Below are 12,318 nucleotides of genomic sequence, written 5' to 3'. Positions count from 1 at the left end.
CATTGCGCATCCAACTGTATCTTGGTGGGGGCAAAGATCGGTAATTTACGCTAATGTTAGGTTGTGAGTGTACATTATGATAGGTGTGCGCAAATGTATACTGCGCATCGTTATGATCAGGTGAGCGCGGTTTAGCAGTCGGCAATATCTTACGATTGAATGTGTCAGATAGCTCATGAAATCATTATATATTTATACGGGACATATTATTTCCGTATTTTCTCACATGATAAACACTTGCATATATTTTTCTGTAATACTCACTAAGTAATTTATGAAACCTTGCATATATTTCGATATTTATACTGGTCCTAAATGCATTTTTTCCTAAATATTCACATTGCAGAACGCTCCCAAGTGCATGATATCACAATTATTTTAATTGACTCTCACAATTTCAAATATTTCCCGAAATAAACTCTTTTCAAATGTTACCATTATGAACTTTAACATGTTTTTCGACATATGGGAACGTTATACATACACTCTATATCAAAGGTATCCACCCCTCAATATTATTGCTCAAATATTAGATAGGGAAATCACTGATTAAGATCTGAACCTAAGAAAATATCCTTCAACAATCTCCTAACTATTAAAACAAGAAACCATCACATCACTATATATGTTCTAGACTAAACTATAAATTACAATTACAAGAATGTCAGCTGTAACAACTCCTGCTTTCTTGTAAATAATGTGATCCTCTTAGCACTTTAATAGATGGAAGGAAAATAATCCCCTCATTCTCTATACTACCTGCTAGCACATGTAAGCCTGGAAGTTCACATGGCAACAATGCAATCAGTTGTCTATCACAGCGAAATAGACATCTAACTTACAAAATATTTGCCATCATTTTTCATGCTAAAACACATACTCAACACAGCACTGTGCACCCTTTTCCCCGTCACTGAACTGGATTGCCAGCATTACACCAACGACAACATGTGTTTAACTTAGCATACCACCATGTTATAAGCAAGAATTCTTCATGAAACATGATATGTACATAAAAATCGAAACTTTTAAATCCATAGTGGGTGAATGGAGATCTTAATATTCTTGAAAACACTACAAGACAACATACATGTCACTGTATAACTTACACACAAAAATATAACGTCACACTAGAGAATTATAACTTCAGTCTACACTCCACATTATTGTGACCAAAACAACATACATTATACCCACCATTGTTACAAAGAACTAAGATATAAATTAAAAAAATAACTTCTTCGATGGGAACTAGAAATTCACTTTGCACCCTCTTATTACTAGTACTTTACTAATGCAAAAAAGTATATCATTCTGACCAATAACCTACTCATACCTGTCAAATTCAGAGGATACATACCAGAACCACTCCCTCTTTTCTCTCATACAAAATATGCACTCATAAAATCTAATCCACTCTCTATCCATATAACCACTAAACCACATTTTGTGCAAATCACTGTACATACTTCACACGAGATTATTAATAATAGTGTAAGAATAACCTCAAAGACACATTGACTTTCACTACACACCCACTATTCTTACAAACACTTACATTCGTTTAATCAATAAATGTACGTAATGGTGTATTCTTCCTTCACAAATACTTCAGTTTCATGGTTCAGAGGGAAAACACTTCGGTTCCATTGTGCAATAGAAGAAACACAAGTTCGTAAAATTTGCTGCACTCTCCATTACTCGCTCCAAGATAATACACACATTAAAGCCTTCCATTTCCACTATCTCACTGAATTTTTAAGATATAATTTCAGGCAGATAATTAATCAGAACTGGAACATATATGTATATAAACATACATACATAACACCGTCTTATTATTTACAAACACCTCTTCATACCAGGAAAGAGACCTACCTTGATGTTGTACACAGGAAATTTAGGTCACAGTGACACGGCAGCAAACAGCGTAACATGACTGAAACAGAAATATTCCATTATCAGTTGCATTACAGGACGGTAATATTTCACCATATTTTTTTTACACATTTTCGTGTATAGTTTATATTCTACTTCATATTCAGGAAGGGAAATTCGGGCGAAACAAATGCCAAACCGCCACTGAATTGGTCGCGGATCCATCCACGACAAAGAAGGGAGCAACTTCCCTTATAATGAAGATTTTTCGTCATAACGTTATGACATTGGAGGGCAGCATAATGCCATAATAGCTGATATTCAGTAGTCATTTGTATCACCGTGGGGGTTTCGCAAACTCGTGGGGTGGGAGCGGCATTTTCGACACAATCTAAGCTATCACGTAGCAATATACCATAGGAATATAAGAGCATAGATTGATACTATGGTTGGAAAATCTATCCACACGTTCAATTTTATAAATAACGTCATATTTCCAATTATATTCCATGTTACCACAGTCCTATATTACGTTCGGTGAAATAGCAGCTTAATAAATGAAGTCACTCTTAGGTGTGCGCAATGTACTACAGCGCATCCAACTGCAACCCATGGGGTACCCTTGGGCACCATTCGCTGATGTTAGGTTGAGTTGGGTTAGGTTAGGTTAGGTTTGTGCAGTAGGCCACTGCGCATCCATCTATATCTTGGAGGAAGCGAAGCTCAGTAATTTACGCTAATGTTAGGTTGTGAGTGTACAATATGATAGGTGTGCGCAAATGTCTACTGCGCATCGTTATGGTCAGTTGAGCACGGTTTAGCCGTTGGCAATATCTTACGATTGAATGTCTCAGATAGCTCATGAAATCATTATATATTTATACGGGACATATTATTTCCGAATTTTCTTACATGTTAAACATTTCCATATATTGTGACATGCTGAGCTATGAGCCCTCCCCCCCCACCCTCCGCCAGCCGTGATGCGCCGAGCGAAGCCGAAGCGAGCCGATGTTAGCCGAGTCCTAGCATCCTGGTCGCTAGGCAACGCAAGTCAACGCGGTGACGTCACCGGGGATATCGCGGTTACTAGGCAGCCGTTAACAACTCCGGACAGCGTGGCTAGCAACAAGGCACCAGGCAACAACTGTCCGATCGAGGCTACTTAAGAAGCAGCGAAGGCTATTCACAGTCAGTTATAAAGTAACAGTCGCCGAGTCGAAACATAGCAGCCCGGGAGGGTGCGATAGCTAAGAAGTCAGCGAGCGGAAGACTTATTGTGTGCTTTCCAGACATAGTGAGTGCTGTAGTACAGTTATACTCGGAGTGTGTATTTCGGGGAGACTTGTATAGCTCCCGCGTTATTAGTACGTGAAGAGAAGTGAAGATTGTGTTAAGAGATTCTGTTGTAGGGTTTGTAAAGTGTGGAAACCCGTAATATTGTGATCATTAATTATAGCCGTTAGTTGTAGATTGTTAAATAAACCAATTAACCATCTCTACGGCGTCTTCAGTAACGTAAACACGTTACACTGGTGTCAGAAGTGGGATTCAGTAACGAGGAAACACGTTACAATATTTTTCTGTTATACTCACTACGTAATTTATTCAAAATTGCATATATTTCGATATTTATAATGGTCCTAAATGCATTTTTTTCGGAATATTCACAATGCAGAACGCTCCAAAGTGCATGATATCACAATTAGATTAATTATTCTCACAATTTGAAACATTTTCCGAAATATTCTATTTTCAAATGTTTTTCATTATTAACTTTATTATGTTTTTCGACATATGTGAACGATATACATATACTCTATATCAAAGGTATCCATCGCTCAATAGTATTGCCCAAATATTAGATAGGGAAATCACTGGTTACGTTCTGAACCTAACAAAATATCCTTCAACCATCTCCTAACTATTAAGTCAAGAAACCATCATATCTCTATATATCTTCTAGACCAGTGTGGTTCTTCTCTCCTCTCTCCTCTCTCCTGTGAACCGTTATTTACCCGGACTGTAACCAGTCCGAAATTTCAGGAGAGGGAAAGGGGGAGGAGTTCATTCACTTGTTGTTGTGGGAAATACACGCACAATTCGAGAGCAATGCTGACTGAGTTTAACAATACAATAATATAATAACGAAATAAATATACATTAACAATAATAAAGGAAATAAAACATATGATATGAATACAAGAAACGATATTACAAGAAACCTAGCATGACCCACTCCGGTCATTCAAGCCAGTACCTTTCTCATGGGGCACCGCCCATTTAATTTCACCAAGCAAGAAAAGAAAAAAAATAATAATACTCACATGTGTATACGTAGTCACAGGGTACCCATACGTATATATTTATAAAAAACACCTTTGCCTCGCCATTGCTCCATAGCTCAGCAAAGGGGCCCTCTCCCGGGACACACCGCGCTGACTTCCAAAACTAAATTTAATTTTGAAGAAAAAAAAAAGGAAACCAAACAGAAATTTCTAAGAGCAGGGACAACCACCCTGCACGACCGCCACCCAGGGAAAGAGAGCGATCGTTCGTGTCATCTTGCCACGACAAGAGGAGGAGGAAGGAAAAAAGAGGGGGAGGGTCACGTGACATCTTTAAAAAGAACATTACAAGAAATATATGAGCATTGGCTGTGGTTGACTGCTATTCCACGACGCCTTTCACGGGGCGAACCCTTTGAATCGTCTTCAGACGGTTCACAACCTTTAATTACCCGAGGGCCAANGTCAAGAAACCATCATATCTCTATATATCTTCTAGACCAGTGTGGTCCAACCTTTAGTTACCCGAGGGCCAGTCAAATTTTTGTATAGGAAAGTAAGGGCCAGAGACATTAAAGAAAGAAAACGAATTACATATAGCTCACTAATTTAATATATCACTTTATTTTACAGTCGAGAAGTCAATATGATGATTGCCACTGATTTTCTGATACAAGTTTTTTCAATGTCCACTGTAAGTTCAGTAAGGCAAAGTCTCAGGCTTGATTCCAGTGAAGCACTTTCAATGCGATTTCTCGTTTTTGATTTAATTTGTTTTAGGGCAGAAAAAGCACTTTCACACACATATGTACTGCCAAACAGCGATAACATTTGCAGAGAACATTTAAGCAGTTTGGGGAAACGTTCTTTAGAAATCAGGTTCCAGGAAATTTCAGGGACATCACTCTTTTTAGTCTGGTAGAATGGGTCTGCCTGAAGATCACAAATTTCCATTTGAAGTTCGCAGGGCACCTCACTCACTTCAATCTCCATGGGGTTATTGAACAGTGCAAGTTTTGGCTTTAGGGGGTCAAAATCCTGGAATCTGTCCTGGAACTCTTTCTTGATATCAATTATTATTTCATGAAACATACTAAATTTTGTGTCATTTTCTTCTTCTTCTTTCAGCTGCTGACAAGATGGGAAGTGTGCTGTATTATTTGCCTTAAGTGCAATTTGCATTACATCAAGATTTTTGCGGATGCCCTCAATATGTCCATAAAGCTGGGAGATATTTTGTTTTTTGCCTTGTAGTTTTAGGTTTAAAGCATTTAGATGAGATGTTAAATCTGTCAGTAAAGCAAGATTATTTAAAAACTGGATTTTTTCCAGTTTTTCTTGATACTCATGCCCAATGTTTTCATTTCTGAGAAAAGCAAGAATTTCATTCCTCAACCCAGAAATTCTGTTGCAGGCAATTTCCAGCACTTAGCCAGGGCACTTCACAGTACAATGAAATGTCACCATATTCAGCTTCCAAATTGTCCAGGAATGCAATAAATTCCCTGTCTCTCTGGGCTTTATTGCCACCCCTTATTAAATTTACAGTATTTACAACAGTTTTCATTGTCCCACTGAGCCTTATAATTTTTCCACAGAGAGCCTCCTGCTGGCTAATGCAGTGGAAAAACAAACAATGTATGCCTTTTTCTTTACACAGTCCTACTAACCCAGTTCTATGACCAACCATTGCTTTAGCTCCATCTGTTGCAATGCCAGAGCACTTCCCGAAACCTCCATATTTAGAAACGATATTATCCAGTGCGTTGAATATGTCAATACCTTTGGTGCTGGTTTCTAATGATTTTAATTCCAACAGTTTTTCATGAATTTCAAATTAGTCGTTTATTGTTCTGACAAAGATAAGGAACTGGCTGATGTCAGCTATATCTGTGCTTTCATCTAGAGTTATAGAGTAAAATCCACATTTTTCCAAAATGCCCTTGAGAATACCTGAAACTTCACTACCCATATCATTAATTCTTCTACTTACTGTCTGATGAGACAAGGACACTGTTTCAAAATTTTTAGCCATCTTAATATCTCCAAATGAAGATGTCATTTTTACAAGACATCGTTTAATGAGCTCACCATCCTAAAAGAATTTTTACTTTTATTTAGCTCTGATCATACCACATAAGAAGCCTTCAAAACAGCAGTGTTTGATGGTTGCTGAAAGATATATTTCTGCCTAGATAATTTCAGCTTCAAATCATTAAACACACAACTCCTGGAACTTCCTCGGTATTGGTAGTATTTTGATTTAGGCAAGCAGGTATAGTGTCTACTCTAATTAAACCTCTTGGAAACACTTAAGACTTGAGAACAGATAACACACAGTGGTTATTAATTATGTTCAACAAAAAAGTAACTTTCCTGCCACGAGGACTGAAATTGTCGTTTCTCTTCTTAAACAAGTCGTTTCGTTAGTTCCGCCATTTTAGGTAGTACTGAATGAAAGTGAAAATTGCAGCATGCACGCCACAGATTATAATGGTCAAAAAATTAAGATTATTATCGTAGTGGCCGTTATAGGAGAAATGAAGATTGTAAGGTGCTGCAATCTGATGGGCAATATCGATGATGTTAGCGGTGTCCCGTTAAAAATTACCTTGGCACAACCTGCAGGGCAGCGGGAATAAAATAATGTTTAGCAATGGTCACTCTGTTATGTATTGATGTTGCCAACACTGCTGATGGCATTTCCTTGAATTTTACAAATATGATTTATTCTGTTTACTGTTATTTAAACTTAAAACAGTAGGAAGGGTATACAACAATTTCTAATGTTTAAATAACATTTTTAATCAGTAAGAAGGGGGGCAGCCAACAAAATAAAAAAGAGGGCCGCATGCGGCCCTCGGGGTGCGGGTTCGCCCACACTGTTCTAGACTAAACTAGAAAATACAATTACAAGAATGTCGGCTGCAACAACTCCTGCTTTCATGTAAATAATGTGATCCTGTTAGCAATTTAATAGATGGAAGGAAGATAATTCCCTCATGATGAAAACTACCTGCTAGCAAAGGTAAGCCTGGAAGTTCAAATGTGCAAGAATGCAATCAATTGTCTATCACACCGAAATACACATCTAACTTAAAAATCGGTTGTCATCATTCTTCACGTTATAACACATACTCAACACAACACCGTGCATTTTTTCACTCTCACTGAACAGGATTGCCAACATAACATTATAAACACGTCTTTATACCAGGAAAGAAACGTACCTTGATGTTGTACATCGGATATTTAGGTCACAGTGACAGGGCAGCCAACCGCATAACATGACTGAAACACAAATATTCCATTATCACTTCCATTACAGGACGGTAAATTTTCACCCTATTTTTTTACACATATTCGTGTATAATTTACATTCTACTTCCTATGCAGGAAGGTAAATTCGGGCGAAACATATGCCAAGCGGTCACTGAATTCGTCGCGTATTCATTAAAGAAAAAGAGATAAAGTCTTCACTGATAACAAAGATTTTTCGTCATAATGTTATGCAATTGGAGGGGAGCAAAATGCTGTAATATGTGATATTCAGTAGTCATTTGTATCACCGTGGGGGATTCGCAAACTCGTGAGGTGGGAGCGGCGTTTTCGATACAATCTAAGTTATCACGTAGCAACGTCATATTTTCTATTACATTATAGGTTACGACAGTCCTATATTTTGTTCGGTATAATAGCAGCTTCATAAATGACATCACCCTTAGATGTGCGCAATGATCTACTGCGCATCCAACAGCAACTCAGAAGGTAAACCTGGGTACCATTCACTGATAGGTTGAGTTAGGTTAGGTTAGGTTATGCTAGGTTAATTTTGCGCAAAAGGCCACTGCGCATCCATCGGTATCTTCGAGGGGGGCGAAGCTCGGTTATTTACTCTAATGTTATGTTGTGAGTGTACATTATGATAGGTGTGCGTAAATGTCTACTGCGCATCGTTATGGTCAGTTGAGAACGGTTTCGCCGTCGGCAATATCTTATGATTGAATGTCTCAGGAAGCTCATAAAATCATTATATATTTATACGGGACATATTATTTCCGAATTTTCTCACAAGATAAATATTTCCTTATATTTTTCTGTTATACTCACTACGTAATTGATGAAACCTTCCATATATTCGATATTTATAATGGTCCTAAATTCATTTTTCCAAAATATACTAATTGCAGACGCTCCCAAGTGCATGCTATCACAATTACCTAAATTGACTCTTACAATCTCACACATTTCCCGGAATATTCTATTTTTAAATTTTTCCATTATTAACATTGTTGTGTTTTTCGATATGTGAACGATATACATATACTCTATATTAAAGGTATCCACCCCTCAATATTATTGCTCAAATATTAGATAGGGAAATCATTGATTACAGTCTGAACATTAGAAAATATCCTTCAACAATTTCCTAACTATTAAAACAAGAAACCATCACATCACTATATATGTTCTAGTCCAAACTATAAATTACAATTAAAGGAATGTCAGCTGTAACACCTCCTGCTTTCCTGTGAATAATATGATCAAGTTAGCACTTTAATAAATGGAAGGAAAATAATCCCCTCATTCTCTATACTACCTGCTAGATCTTGTAAACCTGGAAGTTCAGATGGCAAGAAGGCAATCAGTTATATTTCACACCGAAATACACAGCTAACATACAAATCACTTGCCATCATTCTTCATGCTATAACACATACATAACACAACACTGCGCACCGTTTTCACTGTCACTGAAGAGGATTGCCAGCTTAATACCAGCGACAACATGTGTCTAACTTAGCATACAACCATGTTATAAGCAAGAATTCTTCATGAAACATGATATGTGCATAAAAGGGGAAACTTTTGAATCATTTGTGGGCGAATGGAGAGTTTAATATTCTTGAAAATATTATTAATATTCTGCAAAACCCGATACATGTCACTTTATAAATATTTCACAAAAGCATAACGTCACACTATAGAATTGTAGCTGCAGTCTACACTCGACATTATTGTGTCCATACCAACATACATCATACCCACAATTGTCACACAGAAATGAGACAAAAGTTCAAAAAATAAATTCTTCAATAGGAATTAGAAATTAATTTTGCACCCTCTTCTTAGTTGTACTTTACTAATGCAAAATAAAAGTTTGTCATTCTGACTAATAACCTACGCATACCTGTAAAATTCAGAGGATACATAGCAAAACTACACCCCCTTTTCTTCTCATAACAAATATACACTCATAAAATCTAATACACTCTCTATCCATATAAACACTAAATCACATTTTGTGTAAATCACTGTGCACACTGCACAAGAGATTATTAATAATAATGCAGGAATTAAATCAAAGACACATTGACTTTAACTACACAGCCACTATTATTACAAGTACCTAATTTCGTTCAATCAATAATTGTACGTAATCGTGTATTCTTTTTCACACATATTTCAGATTCATGGATCAAAGGGAAAAAACTTCGATATCGTTGTGGAACAGAAGAAAAACATGTTTGTAAAATTTCGTGCACTGGCCATTACTCGGTCCAGGATAATACACACATTAACACCTACCATTTGCACAATTTCACTGAATTTTTTAATATATACTTTCAGGCACATAATTATTCATAACATGTACATATATGTATACAAACATACACATAACACCCTCTTATTATTTATAAATACCTCTTCATATCAGGAAGGAAACCAACCCTGATGGTGCACACCGGATATATAGGTCACACTGACAGGGCGGCCAACCTCTTAAACTGACTGAAACAGAAACATTCGAATATTAGTCGGATTACAGGACGGTAATTTTTCAACCTAATTTTTACTCATTTTCGTGTATAATATTATTCTACTTACTATCCACGAACGGAAATTCGGTCGAAACAAATGCCCACAACTCACTCAAATGGTCGCGTATCCCTATACGAGAAACAAAGGAACGATTTCACGGACAACAAAGATTTTTCGTCATAAAGTTATGCCATTGGAGGGCAGCATAATGCCAAAATATGTGATATTCAGTAATCATTTATATTACCGTGGGGGATTCAAAAACTCTTGAGGTTGGAGTGGCGTTCTCGACACAATCTAGGCTATCACGTAGCAATAAAACCTCGGAATATAACAACACAAATTTATATTATGGGTGGAAAACGGTTAAGAAGCTCGATTTTATACATAGCGTCATATTTCGACTTATATTCCACGTTACGGCAGTCCTATATTACTTTCAGTTAAATAGCAGCTTCGTAAATGACATCACTCTTAGGTCTGCGCAATGAATTACTGCGCACCCACCTGTAAACCAGGGTGCTGGCCCTTGGATCGCTGATGTTAGGTTAACTTAGGTTAGGTTAGGTAAGGTTAGGTTGGTCAGATTAGGTTTGCGCAGTAGACTACTGCGTATCCATCTGTACCTTGGAGGGGGCCAAGTTCGGTAATTTATGCAAATGTTAGGTTGTGATTGTACATTATGATAGGTGTGCGCAAACGACTTCTACGCATCGTTATGATCAGTTAAGCACGGTTTGGCCGTCGGAAATATCTTACGACTGAATACCACTGATAGCGTAGTAAATCATTATATAATTATACGGGGCATTTTATTTCCGAAATTTCTCACGTCATAAACTCTTGCATATATTATCCTGTTAAACTCTCTACATAATGTATGAAACCATGCAATATACTACGATATTTATAGTGGATGAAAATGCATTTTTCCGAAATACTGATATTTCAAAACGCTCTCAAGTGCATGATTTCACAATTATCTTGATTTACCCTTACAATTTCCACAAGTTCCGCAAATTTTCTCTTTTCCAATCTTCACATTATTAACTTTATTATGGTTTTCGACATATGTCAAGGACAAACGTATACTTTATATGAAAGGTATCCAACCAACAATACTAGTGCTCAAATAGTAGATAGGGAAATCACTGATTAATATCTGAACCTAACAATATATCATTCAACATAAACAAAAAACCAACACATCACTATATATGTTCTAGACAAAACTATAAAATACCATTACAAGGCTGTCAGCTGTAACAACACGTGCAATCCTGTAAACAATGTGATTCTCCAAGTAGTTTAATAAATGGAAAGATCATAATTCCCTGATCCCCTATACTACCTGCTAGCACATGTCAGCCTGCAAGATTAGATGGCAACAATGAATTTCCTTTGTCTATCACACCGAAATATACATCTAACTTACAACTCACTTGCCATCATTCTTCATCCTATAACACATACTCTACACACAACTGTGCACATTTCACACTGTCATTTAACACGAGTGCCAGCATAATACCAACGACAACATGTGCTTCACTTATCATACCACCATGTTATAAGAAAGAATTCTTCATACAAACAAGATATGTACATAAAGGGGGAAACTTTTGAATCCACTGTGGCTGAATGCAAATCATAACGTTCTTGAAAACACAACAATAACTCACTACACATCACTGTATATATTACACACAAAAATACTATGTCACACTAGAAAATTTAACCTTCACTTTACACTTCACAACACTGTTATCAAAACAACACACACTATACACACCACACTGTCACAAAGAACTAGGACATAAATTCAAAAAATAACTTCTTCAATGGGGACTAGAAATTCAGTTTGCACCCTCTTCTTACAAGTACTTATAATAATACAAAAAATATATCATTCTGACTAATAACCTACACACACGTGTAATATTCAGAGCCTACATCCCAAAACGACACCCTCTTTTCTGTCATACCAAATATGTACTCATTAAATATAATTCACTCTCTATACATATAACAACTAAAACACATTTCTTCCAAACCACTCCACATAATTCACACGATATTATTAATAGTGCAAGAATAACCTCAAAGACACACTGCCTTACTACACTCCCACTATTCTTATGTTCACTTTTTTTGGTTAAATCAATTTTATCATGTCCTCTTCCTTCACACATACTTCAGTTTCAAGTTTCTGAAGGAAAACACTTCGATCTTGTTGTGGAACAGAGGAAACACATGTTTGTAACATTTCTTGCACTGGCCATTACCCCGTCCGAAATAATACACACATTAACACCTACCATTTGCACTA

At 36.8% G+C, this 12,318-nt stretch overlaps 1 long non-coding RNA gene across 1 annotated transcript; it reads right to left on the bottom strand.

Annotated features, from left to right (window-relative positions):
- Positions 1 to 226: 226 nt before the first annotated feature.
- LOC117282275 lies at positions 227 to 9,956 on the bottom strand. Its single transcript, XR_004512984.1, has 3 exons — positions 9,873 to 9,956; positions 7,397 to 7,457; positions 227 to 1,939 (listed from the first exon to the last, which is right to left on the bottom strand). It is a non-coding gene; the product is annotated as an uncharacterized LOC117282275 (long non-coding RNA).
- Positions 9,957 to 12,318: the final 2,362 nt, after the last annotated feature.

The sequence above is a fragment of the Cryptotermes secundus genome, unplaced genomic scaffold (genome assembly GCF_002891405.2).
Source record: "Cryptotermes secundus unplaced genomic scaffold, Csec_1.0 scaffold705, whole genome shotgun sequence".
Classification (NCBI taxonomy): Eukaryota; Metazoa; Arthropoda; class Insecta; order Blattodea; family Kalotermitidae; genus Cryptotermes; species Cryptotermes secundus.
The sequence above is the reverse complement of the archived record's forward strand: the minus strand, read 5'-3'. Positions and strand labels throughout refer to the sequence as shown.